A 19,496-nucleotide genomic window follows, 5' to 3' on the forward strand; every position below is an offset into this window, starting at 1 on the left:
TTTCTTTGTCGCGGCTCGTGCCGCTTAAATTGTTTTTATCGGCTTAAGAAACCTGCACAGATTTAGGGTCCCTCCCTCCTCCCACAGGCGAAGCCTTTATTTCTCACTGAAGTGAGGACTCGGGCGAGCCGGCTAAGAAGGGAGGGGTAGGGAGGGGGAGGTGGGGTCGTCAATGCGCATGCCTGCACAGAGCCGGGAATTTTAAGTTTCTGATGATTCTGGCGGAAAATTTCAACCACACTCAACCTTCGGGAAGTGGCCATATGACCAGGAGTGTGGTATGGGATTATCGCTATAGCTTCGCTGTGCAGGTTTCTTAACCCCATAAAAACAATTTAAGCGGCACGAGCCGCGACAAAGAAATAATTTAGACAAACACCTAAGCAAGATGTTGTAATGACTATCATTTATTTTATATTATCTATTTTTGTTATGATTTTTCTGATTATTATTATTTGCTTGATTCTCATTTATTAGTTCTATGTCAATTTATTATTTATTATTTACCTTTTTGTTTATCATTTAACTATACCTATGCATTTATTTATATATCTTATCTATTATTTACATTAGTAGAGTTTTATTTATCTATTTATCATTTTTTTCACGATATTTGCATTTTTCCAATCATGTGGTACCTTTCCTTCTTTGAGTTAGTAATTAATTATCTTGTATATTTTGTCCGTTAGTTCATCTATATATTCTTTTAATATCCAATTTGCAATTCCATCCGGACCGTGTGATTTTCTGATGTCCCTTATTTCCTTCTGTGTCACAGTTATTTCTTTCACCGGGGGGGGGGGGGTCTTTCTGTCCTTCCTCCTAATTTTGTGTACTTTCAATTGTGAGTACACATCTAAAATGTTTGTTCTTAATTTCAGCCATTTATACATCTATATATTCATCATTCCCTTGACGTAGCTTCACTATTTCTTTTTTGTCTTTTAGTTTACCATTCATATATCTGTAGAATAGTTTAGGTCGGTCCTCGTATTTTTCTATTATGACTTTTTCATAGTTTCTCTTTTCTTCCCTGCATATTTTTACACATTCATTTCTTAGTTTTATATATATTTGCCACTTACTCTTTTTTTTCATCTTTTCTCCATCTTTTCAAAGCTTTGGCTCTTCTATCTTTAGCCTCACTACATTTTTCCTTCTGTTATTTTTGTCACATTTAAGCTTTTCTTAGCCAAAAACATGACTCCTCCACCCTGCTTCTCCTTTTTCTTTTTCATCCAATGGTTATATAGACCTTGTCCCACAGTATTTGGTGGCAGTAGACCTTCTAATTTTGTCTCCACAATTCCCATTATGTCTGGTTTCTCTACTGCCAGAGATTCATTTAATTCATTTAGTACTGAAATCATCCCGTCTATGTTGGTATATGTTTTTTTTTTTTTTCTTTCTCCTCCTTTTTTTTTTTTTTTTTATTACGCTTCCTTTATTATTATTATTATTATTATTATTATTATTATTATTATTATTATTATTATTATTATTATTATTATTATCATATATAGATATATATATATATATATATATATATATATATACAGTATATACATACACACACACATATATGTAAACAAGCGACTTTCGGTAGTGACTAACATCACCGCTTTGGGCTGCGGCGCTAGGAGCTCGCTTCGCTCGCAGTTTAGCTGGTAAACTAAGATACTCTTCCCTTGAGCCAGAATATTTGTAATCAGGATTGTCCTTTAATAGCTCACCAAACTTTCGAACTATACGTTGGAAATCATTTATCATAGCTATTCTAGGTTTTAACCTTTTTATGTTTTTGTATGTTATTTTTTTTCTTTCTCCTCCTTTTTTTTATTTTTTATTACGCTTCCTTTATTATTATTATTATTATTATTATTATTATCATTATATATATATATATATATATATATATATATATATACAGTATATACATACACACACACATATATGTATACAAGCGACTTTCGGTGGTGACTAACATCACCGCTTTGGGCTGCTGCGCTAGGAGCTCGCTTCGCTCGCAGTTTAGCTGGTAAACTAAGATACTCTTCCCTTGAGCCAGAATATTTGTAATCAGGATTTTCCTTTAATAGCTCACCAAACTTTCGAACTATACGTTGGAAATCATTTATCATAGCTATTCTAGGTTTTAACCTTTTTATGTTTTTGTACAATTTTGGAAATAATTCCATATGTTCATCTTTAAGGCCACGGGACAATATCTTATCCACCCATTCTTCAAAATGTCGGGAAACATAGTACCTCGATCAATTCTGTTGGCTCGGCCGGGGGCTTGGCTGCTCAAACAGCTGCCTATGGCCGCAGCTTTCCGCGCTCAAATCCCTCGTTTTCCCCTTCGGCCTCGACCTCGGGGCGAAACCCCAACACGGGATCCCCAGCACGAAGAAGAACGCGAAGAAGAACGCGAGGAAGAAGAACGCGAAAAAGAACACGAAGAAGAACGCGAAGAACACAAAGTAGAATGAGAAGAAGAATGCGAAGAAGAACGCGAAGAAGAACGTGAAGAAGAAGAACGCGAGGAAGAAGAACGCGAAGAAGAAGAACGCGAAGAAGAAGAACGCGAAGAAGACCGCAAAGAAGAATGCGAAGAAGAACGCGAAGAAAAACGCGAAGAAAAACGCGAAGAAGAGGAAGAAGAAGAAGAAGAAGAAGAAGAAGAAGAAGAAGAAGAAGAAGAAGAAGAAGAAGAAGACAATATCTTATACGGCCATTCTTCAAAATGCCGGGAAACATAGTACCTCGATCAATTCTGTTGGCTCGGCCAAAAACTGACAAAAGTTCCAGCAAGAAGAAGAACGCGAAGAAGAACGCGAGGAAGAAGAACGCGAAGAAGAATACGGAGAAGAACGCGAAGAAGAACACGAAGTAGAATGAGAAGAAGAATGCGAATAAGAACGCGAAGGAGAACGCGAAGAAGAAGAACGCGAGGAAGAAGAACGCGAAGAAGAACGCGAAGAAGAACGCGAAGAAGAACGCAAAGAAGAATGCGAAGAAGAACGCGAAGAAGAATGCGAAGAAAAACGCGAAGAAGAACGCGAAGAAGAAAAAGAAGAAGAATGCGAAGAAGAAGAAGAAGAAGAAGAAGAAGAAGAAGAAGAAGAAGAAGAAGAAGAAGAAGAAGAAGAAGAAGAAGAAGAAGAAGAAGAAGAAGAAGAACGCGAAGACAATATCTTATACGCCCATTCTTCAAAATGTCGGGAAACATAGTACCTCGATCAATTCTGTTGGCTCGGCCAAAAACTGACAAAAGTTCCAAATTGAGTGAATTTATTTTTTAATTATATATATATATATGTATATGTATGTATATATATATATATAATATATATACAGTATATATATATATATATATATATATATATATACCATTTTCTCAGCCTCAGGTCTAGTGCTCTAATGAAAATATATATATGTATATTTTTTAGTCTCCATTCTTCTCTCATTTTTTTTATTTGCTTCATTTCTAAGTGTCTTTTCCCTCTTTCCTCATCACACATTTCTTTTTTATCCATACTTTTTTGTAATTTTCACTATTTGCCACCTTTGCTGTTTTTGACATAACATCTGCTATCATTTGACACCTTAGTTTGAATTTTGGTGGTCTATATATATATATATATATATATATATATATATATATATATATATATATATATATATATATATCTTTTTTTTAGAATATTGTCCCACCCTATGTATTTCTTCTACAGTATTTCTTTGTTCCTTACTTGTCCCTCTCTTTCAGAATTTCTTTTGCAATTTCTTTCTCTTCTTTTTCCTTGGTATCTAGGTACATTATGTTTTTCTTTAATACTATAAACTACAATGCACTTTTTTATCCACTGTCTCTAACCCAATTCTCTTTTTTCTTAGTTACTTTAATTACCGTTTCTTTGGCATTTTCTTCCACTTGTTGCTGTACTATTTTTTTTTTTTTCTTGTTCCACTTTCCATTGATTCTTTATTTCTTGGAAATCTATCTCTTTAATTGTTTCTCCAACTTTCTTAGTCACCGCTTGTATGTAATCCTTCACTTCTTTTTTAAAACCTCATTTTTGTTTTTATCTTCATTTTTCATCCTTTCGTTATCACTTCTGACCATGTTGAATTCCTTTTTTAGATAATTAAGCTCCCTGTCAGTCTCGGCATCAGCTCTATTTAGTTGGTTCCCCTCTGTACATTACCCTGTATTCAGCTTTCAGGTCCATTAGTCCCTCTATCAATTCTGCAATCTCCTGATTTCTTAGGACTTTTTTATACCTAGATTCTCTTTCCAATTCTAAACCTCTACCTAGTATTCCACTTTCTTTTATAAACCCTGAAAATACATTATTATCAAACCTTTGAGTAGATATCGGGATATCAATCACACAAGATTATATCCAAACTTCTCTTCGTTGGTTCACTTTTTCGTCTTTCTCCTTTATCATTCTCCATTTTGTATATTTAACAATAATGTTGAATTTACTCTATTTTATCATTTCGGTCACTCAATAAACATAGCTCTCTTTCCCGAATGTAAATACAAGCTAGGTGTATTTACCTAGTTGCTCCTGGTTGTATTATATGGGAAGAGATCTATGCTCATAGAGACTCATCTTTGTATCTTTCAGCACCTAGTTTGTTCTTAAATTTTTGTATAGTTTTTTCCACACACTGTTGCCTCATCCAATTTGTTCCAGATACCCACCACTCTGTGTGGGAAACTATTCTTTTTTAGATCTCTTCTATAACTGTATTTACCTAGTTGTATTATACGGGAAGGGAGCTATGCTCGTAGTGACACGTCATTGTATCTTATCGGCTGAAAGAAACCTGCACAGCGAAGCTATAGCGATAATCCCATACCACACTCCTGGTCATATGGCCATTTCCCGAAGGTTGAGTGTGGTTTGAATTTTCCGCCAAAATCATCGGAAATTTAAAATTCCCGGCTCTGTGCAGGCATGCGCATTGTCGACCCCACCTCCCCCTCCCTATCCCCTCCCTTCTTACCCGGCTAGCTCGAGCCGGACGTCGCGTCACTTAGATCGCGGAAACGGGACCGAGTGGTTAACTCGCTGCCCACATGGGAGCAGGCGGTCCCGTTTCCTGCTGGTTAATCGTCTGTTAGTTTTATCACTTTCCGCTTGGCTGCTGGTTTGTCTCATTCTTCGACTTTGATTTTATACGAGCACAATCCGTCCCCGTCTTCGAGCCGTCCCTGGTAAACAACCCGGGTCCTCTCGGAGGACAGGGGACGTGTCTTATGGTACGGAGTGTGGCGCCCCCCAGGGTCATCAGGCCTCTCGGCAGCGCCATACCTCTGACCATCATCGGTCCTCTATTGCCTCACGGTTTGTATCAGGCCCTAGGCGTAGACTTTGACCATATACGATCGCAATCCGTCCCCGTCTTCAGGCCGTCCGTGGTAAGAACCCGGGCCTCTCGGAAGACAGGGGGACGTGTCTTATGGTACGGAGGGTGGCGCCCCCTAGGGTCATCAGGCCTCTCGGCAGCGCCATACCTCCGACCATCATCGGTCCTCTATTGCCTCACGGTTTGTTTCAGGCCCTAGGCGTAGACTTTGACCATATACGATCGCAATACGTCCCCGTCTCCAGGCCGTCCGTGGTAAGAACCCGGGCCTCTTTGAAGACGGGGGGGACGTGTCTTATGGTACGGAGTGTGGCGCCCCCCAGGGTCATCAGGCCTCTCGGCAGCGCCATACCTCTGACCATCATCGGTCCTCTATTGCCTCACGGTTTGTATCAGGCCCTAGGCGTAGACTTTGACCATATACGATCGCAATACGTCCCCGTCTCCAGGCCGTCCGTGGTAAGAACCCGGGCCTCTTTGAAGACAGGGGGACGTGTCTTATGGTACGGAGTGTGGCGCCCCCCAGGGTCATCAGGCCTCTCGGCAGCCCCAAACCTCCGGTCATCAATGGTCCTCTAACAGCCTCATAGCTTGCTTCGTCAGGCCCTAGGCGTAGACTTTGACCTTATACGATCGTAATCCGTTCCCCATACGTCTTCGGGTCGTCCGCGGTAAGAACCCGGGCCTCTCGGAAGAGAGGGGGACGTGTCCTATGGTACGGAGGGGGTGCCCACGAGGGTCATCAGGCCTCTCGGCAGCCCCATACATCCGACCAATAATGGTCCTCTAACGCCTTAATGGCTCCCTTTGTGAGGCCCTAGGCGTAGACTTTGACCTTTTCCACTCGTAATCCGTTCCCCATACGTCTTCGAGTCGTAAGTGGTAAGAATCCGGGCCTCTCGGAGGACAAGGGGACGTGTCCTATGATACGGAGGGTGACGCCCCGAGGGTCATCAGGCCTCGGCAGCCCCATACCTTCGACCAATAATGGTCCTTTAACGCCTTATAACTTTCTTTGTCAGGCCCTAGGCGTAGACTTTGACCTTTTCCACTCGTACTCCGTTCCCCATACGTCCTCAAGTCGTCCGTGGTAAGAACCCGGGCCTCTTGGAGGACAAGGGGACGTGTCTTATGATACGGAGGGTGGCTCCCCGAGGATCATCAGGCCTCGGCAGCCCCATACCTCCGAGCTTCAATGGTCTTCTAACGCCTCACGCCACCACCCTCCTTCCAGGTTTCTTAAAAAAAAAAAAAAAAAAAAAAAACACCACCCAGCCCTTCTCATGAGCCACAGCCAACCTCTTATCAACTTCACTTGGCTTGAGTTTAAAGATGACTTACCTGATGTTCCACCCCCAAGTAAAACACAAAAGAACTTTAGACTTAGGGAGTCTAGTGTTAGTTAAAATGAGTATAAATTAGTTCAAAGAAACTACAATCATTTAGTGTAATGAGAAGAGGAAAATCAGTTTTAAATAGTACAGTTTAAGTTGGCGCAAAGTGCTAGGTATTACATAAATAAAATGCCTTGACCTTGGAAAAAAAAAAAAAAACAGGTCGAAATGGACATGACTTCTCCTATTCAACTTAAGCTAATCTATAGTCATGATGGTCAAGAACTTTACCATGTTGAAATTAATTTCAACGCTCACTGTGACTCAGGTCGAAATGACCATGACTTTTCCTATTCAACTTGAGCTAATCTACAGTCATGATGGTCGAGAATTTTACCATGTTAAAATTAATTTCGACGCTCACCGTGACTCAGGTGGAAATGGACATGACTTTTCCTATTCAACTTGAGCTAATCTACAGTCATGATGGTCGAGAATTTTACCATGTTAAAATTGATTTCGACGCTCACTGTGACTTAGGTCGAAATGACCATGACTTTTCCTATTCAACTTAAGCTAATCTGTAGTCATGATGGTCAAGAATTTTACCATGTTAAACTAATTCAACGCCCACTGTGACTCAGGTCGACATGAACATGACTTTTCCTATTCAACTTAATTTAATCTACAGTCATGATGGTCGAGAATTTTACCATGTTAAAATTAATTTCGACGCTCACTGTGACTTAGGTCGAAATGACCATGACTTTTCCTATTCAACTTAAGCTAATCTGTAGTCATGATGGTCAAGAATTTTACCATGTTAAACTAATTCAACGCCCACTGTGACTCAGGTCAACATGAACATGACTTTTCCTATTCAACTTAATTTAATCTACAGTCAGGATGGTCGAGAATTTTACCATGTTAAAATTAATTTCGACGCTCACTGTGACTTAGGTCGAAATGAACATGACTTTTCCTATTCAACTTAATTTAATCTACAGTCATGATGGTCCAGAATTTTACCATGTCAAAATTTATTTCAACGCTCACTGTGACTCAGTGATGTCACGGTATGATAAGATGACGTCATTGTGATAAATTGACGTCACCATGTAGTCCTATGACGTCAATTTGTGTCCCTGTGACGTCACGAGACGATCCTATGGCGCCATGATCAATCCGGTGACGTCACAGTATAATCACATGATGTCACCAGGTATTAAACATATAGAAGTCCGCTTGTGGGTGATGAGACGTCACAAATTGCCATAGCACACTATTGGATGAAGACGCTCGCCACGGGCTTCGAGAACTTCCCGCGGGAAGACTTGGGGTGAGTTGGATACATACCGAGGGTCCAGGCCCGTCTTCGTGGGAGACGCTCAGGGAACGTCTTCACCCAGGACGAAGCCTCTTGACTAACGCCCACGGACGAGGTCGCTCGGAAACGAACTTGGCCTCGCATACTCCCTTTCGGTTTCTCGCTTACCCCGAGGATCTTCACGAAACTAGTGAGAGTGGTAGGCGTACGTTGGACGGAAGCAAGCGTCTCCACACTCATGTTCTTAGACGGCTAGTTGATGCATTTGCCCACCGGGGAGGGTGCATCGGCCGACATCTCAGTGGCTCTGAGTGTGTTGGCGGACGTGGAGTTCGGGGTGGACTGGGACGGGTCTGCCCTTGCTCCCACACAGAGACTTTATTGGCTCGGGATTGAGTGGGACACAGTCAGCGTCCTTCGGGTGCTCCCCTGCGCCAAAAGAGCGTGCTTCTCTCACACGTCCTCCCTCCTTCGGTGGCGGGGGGGGGGGGCCTCAACTTCGCGACCCCGGCCCTTCCACTGAGCCGCTTGGGGCGCCGACGGCTGGTACGGGAGGTCGACAGGAGCATACTGCTTCTCCCGCGTGACCTGCCCGGGCCGATACCCTCAGCACTCCACAGGTTGTTGCGTCCCTGGCTTCGGTCGGGGGCCCTACGCCGGTCGCTGGAGTTTCTCCGCACCCACTCTGTGGAGCGGGTGCGGGACCTAGGGACTGGACATCGACGACTCCCTTGGGGACACGGTGTCTCTACCACTCGGTCGCCCCTGTCCCATGTGTCGCCATGGAAACGGCTCCACCCCTCTCATCTCAAAAAAGTGGAGGGGGCAAAGGGCGACCGAGGAGTGGGGAGGGGCCAGGAACCGTTGAACAGGATACAAATTTCGTATAATTTACGCATTGTGTGAACAGTGCAATGTTGTGCATGTCACATTCTTCGGCGTGGGTACTTGACGTTTCTGTCTCCCCTCTACTGAGTGATAAAATGAATAAGTCTCCCATAGGAAAGACACACGTAATAACGGTTTGATTCAGGCTTCACCTCTCCTCCCACCTGTCCTCGTCTCATGCATAGCTTCGCTGTGCAGGTTTCTTTCAGCCGATAATATTTCTTTGTCGCGGCTCGTGCCGCTTAAATTCTTCTTATCGGCTTAAGAAACCTGCACAGATTTAGGGTCCCTCCCTCCTCCCACAGGCGAAGCCTTCATTTCTCATTGAAGTGACGCGACGTCCGGCTCGAGCTAGCCGGGTAAGAAGGGAGGGGATAGGGAGGGAGAGGTGGGGTCGACAATGCGCATGCCTGCACAGAGCCGGGAATTTTAAATTTCCGATGATTTTGGCGGAAAATTCAAACCACACTCAACCTTCGGGAAATGGCCATATGACCAGGAGTGTGGTATGGGATTATCGCTATAGCTTCGCTGTGCAGGTTTCTTAAGCCGATAAGAAGAATTTAAGCGACACGAGCCGCGACAAAGAAATATTTCAGCATTGAGTTTTTTTTTTTTTTTTATTAAAATCTTGAATATTGTTTGCACACAGTTTCCTTATCTAATTTATTCCAGGTATCCAGCACTCTATGTATTTACCTAGTAGTATCTAGTTGTATTATACAGGAAGGGAGCTATGCTCGTGGTAACCAGTCTTTGTATCTTTCAGCATCACGGTTTTTTTTTTTTTTTTTTTTTTTTTTTTTTTTTTTTTTTTTTTTTTTTTTTTTTTTTTTTTTTTTTTTTTTTTTTTTTTGAATAGCGTTTGCACACACTGTTTCCTTATCTAACCTACTCCAGGTATCCAGTACTCTATGTGGGGAGCTATTTTTTCATATCTCTTCTATAGTTATCCTTTTTGAGCTTTTCGCGTCCTCTTGTTTTTCCATTGTCCCATTTTAATAAATCATCCCTATCTAGGATTTCCATTCCTTTCATGATTCTAAAGTCAGTAGATCTCTTCTTTCTTTTCTTTGTTCCAGAGTGGATTATTCCATTTTGGACAATCTTTGTTCGTATTGCTAATTTGGAGTGAGATGGTGACAACGTTGTCGTTGCTCTTTGTATTCTTTCTAATTTCTTTATATTCTTTTTAGTACTGGGTGTCCATACTGTTGCTGTGTACTCCAGTTTTGGTCTTATTAGTGTAACTAATATCTTTTTAATCATTTCCACATCCAAGTAGTCAAATGCCACTTTCATTGACCTTAATAGGTTGAAGGTTTTTCCGACTATTTTATTGATATTTTTGTCCGGTGTCATGTCTTTGCTGATTACTACTCCATGGCCTCTTTCCGAGTTTATTTTATTATATTTATTTATTTATCTATTTATTTATTTATTTATTTATTTATTTTTACTTCACCAATTTTATAAATTCTTGATATTCTATTTTTACTTTTTCCAAACTCCATTATACTAATTCTTGATATTGAAGTTTAATTCCCACTTTTGAGTCCATTTCCAGATTTTGTCTAGGTCTAACTGTAATGATTCACAATCCTCCTCTGTTCTTACTTTCTTTAGTATTTTTGCGTCATCTGCAAAGAAATTTATATAACACTCCACTCCTTTATCCATGTCATTTATATATATATGGCAAACATAATTGGAGCCAATACCGAACCTTGCGGGACCCCACTTATCATTTCTTCCCAATTTGATTATTCATCTCTAATTACTACCCTCATTTTTCTCCCAGTCAGAAAGTCTTCCATCCATTTCAATAATTTTCCTTTGATGCCACCTATTGATTCTATATTTCTTATTAGCTTTTTTGTGTGCTACTTTATCAAATGCTATTTGTAGGTCTAGAAAGACACAGTCCGCCCATCTATCCCTTTCTTGTATTATTTCTATTCGTCTCAAATAGAAACCGATAAGATTTGTTGTACATGATCTTCCTTGTCTAAAACCAAATTGATTTGGATTCAGTATAGTTTTTTCTTCCAGATGTTTAACCCATCTACTTTTGATAACTTTTTCACATATTTTTGCTATTGTGCTTGTTAGGGAGACCGGTCTGTAATTGGTTGGATTTTCCTTGTTTCTTCCCATACATATTGGTACAATATTTGCATTTGTCCACTCCTGTGGTACCTTTCCTTCTTTGGGTGAATATTGAATTATATTGTATACTTTGTCCGTCAACTCCTCTATGCAGTCTTTAAATATCCAATTTGCAATTCCTCCGGACCGTGTGATTTTCTCTTTTTTTTTTTTTTCCCTCTGATTTTCTTCTGTGATACAGTTATTTCTGTGGCAAGTCCTTCCTTACTTAGTTATTGTATATATTTATTGTATATGTAATACTTCTTTATTATACATGAGTACTTAATATCAACATGTATTTACTGTAAATGTATTGTATAAGTAAGCCTATGTAGTCATTACATTATATAAGTGCCCTATACACAATTGTATAACCGATTATATATATACGTCATTAGGCGTACGCTACAGGCGTATGCGTCTATGCCAATTTTACGTGCCATAGCATTAAGGTATTTAGTATAATGTTACCCTTGACCATTTTGCATGAATATTCCTCATTATATGTAATTGTTCTCTTGTTTTTGTATATTCTTATGTATATACCTAGATATGTTTGTCTGTATTTTTTTGCCTGGTCTTTTCTCCGCCTGGCAACAGAGTATCAGGAAAGTAGGCCACCGAAGCGTGCCCAGACGAAGCTATGCCTCCAGCATCCGCCTGGAGCCAGATCACTGCCTGCCATACTTGTGTGTAGACCTACGTAATAAACTCCCAACAGAAAAACAGTGTGTTTGCACTTAACCACATTTCCTTTATTGGGGGGGATCTCTCTCTCTCTATTCCTTCACAGTTCAGTGAACTTTCAATTGTGAGTACCGATTTGAAATGATTGCTCATAATTTCAGCAATTTCTAGTTCTTCTGTATATTCATAATTTCCTGGCGCAGCTTTTCCGTTTCTTGTTTATTTTTTAGTTTACCATTTACAAACCTGTATAATAGTTTAAGTTGTTCCTTGTATTTTTTTTATTATATCTCTTTCATAGTTTCTCTTTTCATCTCTGCGTATTTTTATATAATAATTTTTTAATTTGATATATGTGTGCCATTTACTTTTTTTTTCTATCTTTTCCAAGCTTTGTCTCTTTTATCCTTAGCCTCACTACCTTTTTTTGTTGTACCAGCTTTTTATGTATACTCTTTCTTGCTTTTGTTGTGGTACATACTTGTTCATTCCCTCATTACAACTTTCTTTTAGTATGTTCCATTTCTCTTCCATCTTTGTTTCTTCATTTAGGAATTTATCCCAGTTTGCGTTTTGAAATAATTTTCAAGTTTCTCAAAATTCGTTTTGTTGTACATTAATCTTCCTTTTCTATATTTCTCATTTCTTCTTAAATCCATTTGCTCTTTTAGTTCGAATTCTATTAGTACATGGTCACTCTTCCCTATTGAAGTTTTGGAGTCAATTATGTTCACAGTTTCAAGTTCTGACGTAAGTATTAAATCTAGTCTCGATGGTTCCTCATTGTTTCTGTATCTGGTATTTTCTTTTATCCATTGAGTCATTGTGTATTCAATGATCATATCAAGTAGTGTTTCCCCAGAGGTCTTCTCCACCCTTCACTGTCATTTCTTCCCAACATATTTCTTTTGAATTTAAATCACCCATAATTAGGCTACTATATTTCATCTTTCAATATATTAGTTCATATTTTGTATCTTCCAACAGTTTGGAATTATCGTTTTCTGTTCAGGACTGTGTTTTGGATGGCATACACACTACTACAAATTTTCTACTTTTCATGTAATTGCTTTGAACTTTTATCATAATTGATTCTACATTGTTTTTCCTTCGTTGTCTTTGTCACATTTAAGTCTTTCCTAGTCAAAAATAATATTCCCCTACCCTGTTTTTTCTTTCTATTCTTCGTCCAACAGTTATATAGACCTTGTCGCACAGTATTTGATAGTAGAGTACTATTTAATCTAATTTCTACAATTCCCATTATGTCTGTTTTTTTCTAATGCCAGATAGCCATTTAATCAATTCAGTCCTGAAATCATTCCATCTATGTTGGTATAGGCTATCTTTAATTTTTTCCTTTCTCGTCCTTTTCTGTCTACTTTGTATCCTTTATCTTGATATACCATTTTGTCAGCCTCAGGTCCAGCACTCTCTCTCTCAAATATATATATATATATATATATATATATATATATATATATATATATATATATATATATATATATATATAAATATATATATATGTGTGTGTGTGTGTGTGTGTGTGTGTGTGTGTGTGTGTGTGTGTGTGTGTGTGTGTGTGTGTGTGTGTGTGTGTGTGTGTGTGTGTGTATATATATATATATATATATATATATATATATATATATATATAAGCCCCTGGCTTCGCCAGCCAGGCTACGCCTGGGGGCTTGGCCTGCGGCGCTGCGCGCCCAGGGGCTCCGCCCCGTTTTTTAACAAAGGTTTTCATTAAAAAACTATAAAGTTAATCATTTACACTTTTTCTTCGGAGGAGAAGGTGGTGACTCTCCCTCTTCATCGCTGCTACATCTTTTAACCGCGTTGATGACGTTGTCTTCAAGTTTCTCCATTTTCTCAATAAGTTTCTCCATTTTTTCCAACTTTTTGTCAAAAGCTTCTAAAACATTGTTGTCGACAGATTCGTTAGAGTCATGACTGTTATCATTATCATAATCTGGCAGAATCATCTTGATATCGTCTTCTTCTGAAAGCTTGTAAAACTCCTTGGGTATTTCTAATTTCTCGAGCTCTGGCTCCTCTTGAGCGAAAAGTGAAGCTTCACTTTCAGATGTCACTTGAGGTAAGTTTTCGTCTACACTGTCAAACTCGCCACTAAAAAGTTCCTTATATACGCCGTTGATTGCTGGTCTCAATTGATATTCATCATTTACCTTCTCCCAACCGGTATAAACAATGAGTGAATTCCAGTTGGTGACTCGCGAGCACGCGACGTAAAGTTGCCCATGCGCAAAACATTGAACAGGATCCAAGAGAAGTCCACAGCGTTCAAACGTTTGTCCCTGGGACTTGTTGATTGTCATGGCGTAGCTGAGTTTGACGGGGAATTGTTTACGCTTGAAAGGAACTGGCGTATCTTGTGCTTCATTCTGTCACGGCGAACCGCGACAGAAAAAAAAGAGAGAATTTTTTTTTTGTATATATAGATCAACAACTCAGATGTTACAGATTGCCACCCATATTCGGGATGAAGTGAGCGTTATCCCACTACTCCTTGACTGCCAATGACACAAACCGAAGGATGAGGGGTTGTACTGGGCTGCAGGTTAGTCGTCTGGTAGAACATGGGACCTGTGGGTATGTGGGTCCTACTCCAGCTTTCCATCCTTGGTTGAAAGGAAATTCGACCTTCTTTGGTTAGTTTATTCTTCCAACATTATTCCAGAAGCTTCCCAAACCGGGGAAGGGAGGGAATTTAGAACTTGCGTCCCATTCGGTCTCCTACTAGTTCCAAGACTAGTTTCTGAGACCAGACTCGTTTCTGCTCTCCAACTAGTTCCCTGTAAGTTTACAACTTATTCAGAAAAAATACCACATCAATGTGAAAATGGAGTAGGGTATCTGAAAGATTCGTGAGGCAGAAGAAATCCTTATAAGATTAAAGCGAGGTAACATGAGGTTAATATGCCTCTTCCTGTAATATAACATAGGATAGGCCTCTTCAGAAATCTTTAAATTACCCTACTTAAGGTTTACAAATGATTTTAGGCTATGCTATAATAGGTTAGGTGAGGCTAACCCCCTAAACGGAAGCCATTTCGTGACACCCTAATGTACAAAAAGAAAAAAATTACTTTTCATAAAACAGAGAACATAGTTATGAGAACCGAAAAGGGTTATCCAAACACGTAGCAACAACACAAGGCATGCGGTTATTGCCAGCATCCGTGTAACTTGCATTCCCCTTTTACGTCTCATTTCCTTTCTCTATATCGGACGAGGGCTTCTCAATTAAATGTCAATTACTGGTTCTGACTTTAACTCTTACCTTTTAAAAGGGACAATTTGGAGAAACCATTAATATCTTTGTTAGGCCGTCTGGCAATGTTTACGTGGCATCTTTCTCTCTCTCAGACCACGTGAGTGTGAGCAAAACATCGAAAACGTTTTTGATCCCTTCTTTCCGATAGCGAGTAGGAATATAATTGACATAGTAAAATTTTTACATGTGTTTGTTGACGAATAAAGTCATTTTTATGGATTTCATTATAATTAATGTTAATGATTACAATAGTAATTTAAAGATATTAGAGCTGGATGATGAATCAATTTCTAAGTACATCCAAAATTTTAGAAGGATAGCTTTTCACTCTGACACAACGTTATCTTTGGAATCAAAAAATTTTCTCCTCCATAACTACCACCTAAAATTTTGCCAACGATAACGTTCTTTTTCAAGTTTGTGACAATTATTCTGGAACCGTTACATAACTTGGGTGGACAAATATTTCGAATGATCATCAAAACACTTCCTATCTTCACTTTCAATTGATGAAGAGGAAGAGATGCGTTGAAAACTGATGTCTGAATATCTGTATAATTTTCGGTAGCGGTATCAACACTATTATACACAACCTCTTCTTTTGATTTCTCATATATCATTGAATTTATACTATCGACGTCAACATTGGTGGGAGAAATAATAGCTCGTTTCTCAAAGTATGAGGCGTTCAAATGATTATTTTCTATATCGTCGTAAATTTTTTTAACCATTTCTTCGCGGGTTTTGACACTTATTCCAAACTTTTCGAGAAAGCATACAGGTCCAGATTCTCCTGTTCCTAGTTTTAATAATTTTTTTGCAAAAGATTTATTTCTGACATAATTGGTTTTCAACCTAACGTTTTCTGTCAATTCTAATTTTGTTAGACCTTCCCATAGATAACTTGACTTGATACAGTGTTCGAGTTCCTCGTTTTTTCCCTCCACCCCGTATGACTGGAAGAATTTGACGGAAATCTCCCGCACAAACAAAAACTATACCTCCCATGAATTTGTCATTCTCTAGGATGTCTCTGAGAGTAATATCGAGAGCAGTTAGCGTGTTTTTTGTTTGCCATGACTACTTCATCCCAAACTATTAGAGACGTTATTTCTAATAACTTTGCGAGCTCAGAGTTTTTCTTGATGCCACAGGAACGGATTTCATTAAACTCCATCAGAGGAATTTTGAACATGTTATAAGCTGTTCGTCCTCCGTGTAAAACTGTAGCAGCGATGCCCGAAGAGGCGACAGCCAAAGCTATTTTTTCCTGAGAGCGAACAGAATCCAATAACATATTCAAGACGAAAGACTTTCCGGTGCCTCCTGAAGCATTCAAGAAAATTCCATTATTGTCGAACATACTTCCAGTCTGAATTCGAGACATTCTTACTTACCGTCGTGCCATATCCTCTTGGACTTCGGCAACCATGGAGCGCCACCGTTCACGGTCCCTAGTTACTTGTAACATCTGTGCTGGTTTGAGTTGTTTTCCCGTCGCCCTCATCAGCCCGTCCATATACTTCTCCCTCTGCTTTCCTCTTGCTCTCCTTCCCTCCACCATTCCCGTCATCACCACCTCTTCCAACCCTTCCTTCCTCATTATATGTCCTAAGAATCGCAACTGTCTTTTCCTTATTGTTGTCATCAATTCCCTATCTGTCTCCATTTTTCTCAATACTTCTTCATTTGTTTTCTTCGCTGTCCATGGTACTCTTAATACTCGTCTCCATATCCACATTTCTGCTGCTTCTAAGTTTTCCTGCAATTTTTTGCTGATTGTCCACGCTTCTGAACCATATAATAGTGTTGATCATATAAATGTTTTAACTGTTCTTCTCCTTATATCTGTAGACATTTTCTTGTTTGTTAAAACCCATTTCATTTTCTGAAACGTGCTTTTAGCTATCGCTATCCTTGATTTTATTTCCTTTTCACATCTACAATCTTCTGTCAATACGCTTCCCAGGTACGAAAATTTGGTTACTTGTTCTATTCTTCTCCATGCTATTTGTACTTGCATTCTTGGTGGATCTGTTTTACTGGCCACTAGTATTTTAGTTTTCTCCATATTTACATTTAAACCTTTCTCCTCACTAGCTCTTACGGTTACATTCAATAGATGTTGCAGTTTACCTTCTGAGTCAGCCACCAATACCGTGTCATCAGCATATCTGATATGCTTTATATTAAATCCTCCAATTTTAATCCCTTCCATTCCCTCTAATTCCCTAAGGATCATCTCCCCATATAAATTAAATAAATCTGGAGACATAACACAGCCTTGACGCACTCCCTTCTTTATAGCTTGAAATTCTGTACTTCCTCCCCGTACCCTCACTGCTGCTCTTTGCTTCCAGTACAAATTTCTGATGATACTCATGTCTCTGCTATTTATATCCACTCTTACCCTATCAAACGCCTTCTCGTAGTCAACAAAGCAAAGATATACATTTTGTTGTTTTTCTATCATCCTCTCCATAATCGTTCTTATTATAAAAATTGCCTTTGCTGTTCCCTTCCCTTCTATGAAACCAAATTGCTCCCATGAAACTTGTTCTCTCACTTTATTTCTTTTGTATTTAAAACTATCCTTAATATAATTTTGGTTATTTGACTCATGATACTGACTGTGCGATGTTTACTACATTCTATTGTTCCGTTTATCTTTGGCAGTGGTATAAAAATCGAGTTACACATATGTTCGTAATTGTACCCTTTTCGTAAATTTGGTTTATTAGACTAGTGAGTTTTCTTATTGCAAAATCCCCTAATGCCTCTAACATTTCAATCATCACACCATCCTCACCCATGGCTTTCCCTTTTTTCCTTTTCTTCATTGCAAATTTCACTTCCTCTTCCATTATTTCTTCCCCATCTAGATATCTATCATTTTCCTCTTCTCCTTCTTGTCTGCCGTCCTCAAATAGGTCCCTTATATACTCCTCCCATCTATGTTTAATATCCTCCTCGTCCATTAAAACCTTTCCTTCTCTATCTTTGATTGCCCACCCATTACTCCCCTTTCTCTTGGTAATATCTCTAATCTTATCATACATCATTTTAGAATCTCTTTTTTCAAGGTCCTCAATTTTCCTACATTGTTCATCAAGCCAACTCTCCTTGGCATCTATACACTTCTTTTTGATTTGTCTATTAAGTTCTCTATATTCATTTCTATCCCTATTTTTAGCTTCTCTTCTCTTATCCATTAGTTCAAATATTTCCTCTGTTATCCATTTGTTTTTCCTCCTATTTTCAGGAAGTACCTTTTTATTTCCTTCTTCTATTGCTTCACATAACCTTTGCCACTGAAACCCCGGATCATTTACATCCCCTTCTTCTCGCAGCCCTTCATATTTATTTTCTACTGTAACCAAATACCTCTGTTTCAAGTCTTCGTCCTTTCTCAACACACTTACTTCTCTTCTCGGTTTCCCCATCTCCTTTCTTAATTTCTTCAATTTTATTCTAATATCTGCAACAACTGGCACATGATCACTATTACAATCTGCTCCTGTGTATGTTTTTTACCTTTATCACTGCATTTCTAAATCTTCTGTTGATAGTAAAATAGTCTATTTGATTTCTTGCTGTATCTCCTGGTGCCTTCCATGTCCATAGCCTTCGCGGATGTTGCCTAAACCACGTATTCACTACTATTTGTTGATGTTCTATGCACCAGCTTATCCATCTTTCTCCCCTGTCATTTCTCTCTCCTAACCCAGATGGCCCCACAACCTCTTCTTCTCCACCTGAACCCACTTTTGCATTTACATCACCCATAACTATCTTAACCTCTTGATTTCCACATTGTTCCATTGCTTGATCTAACTTGTCATAGAAATCATCTACTATCCTTACCTCTGCTTCTGCCGTGGGAGCATACACCTGTATTAAACATATGTCAAAAGGTTTTCCCCTGAGTTTTACCAAGAGCACTCTGTCTGACACTGCCCAGAATCCCTTCATAGTACTAGCAACCTTTTTGTTCATCATTATTCCTACCCCTTTTTCTACTCCTTCTCCTCCAGAATATACAAATACTCCATGCTCATTTTTCACCTCTCCCACTCCTGGCCACCTAACCTCACTAAGCCCCATAACATCTATCCTCATTCTGTTCATTCTCCATACTCCATAATATTTCCCCGCTTGGTGTAATGTTCGGATATTCCACGTAGCCATTCTCAACTTTTCTTTGGTTACAACAGTCGCCGGATAACAATCAGAAACCGCCTGCTGTACACTATGTTCCCAACCGAGCGAGGTAGTCTCCCTCCTTTCTGGAAAAAGACTCCCATTCACGCTGTTGACTTCATTTACTCTTTGGTTTTGCTCCATAGTTAATCTTGGATAAATACGTAGTAAGGGCTCCAATCCTTTTCTACGGTGACTGGCCGATTGCCATTTACATGCC

Source organism: Oratosquilla oratoria, chromosome 27 (assembly GCF_046742065.1).
Source record: "Oratosquilla oratoria isolate Oo_2021 chromosome 27, ASM4674206v1, whole genome shotgun sequence".
Classification (NCBI taxonomy): Eukaryota; Metazoa; Arthropoda; class Malacostraca; order Stomatopoda; family Squillidae; genus Oratosquilla; species Oratosquilla oratoria.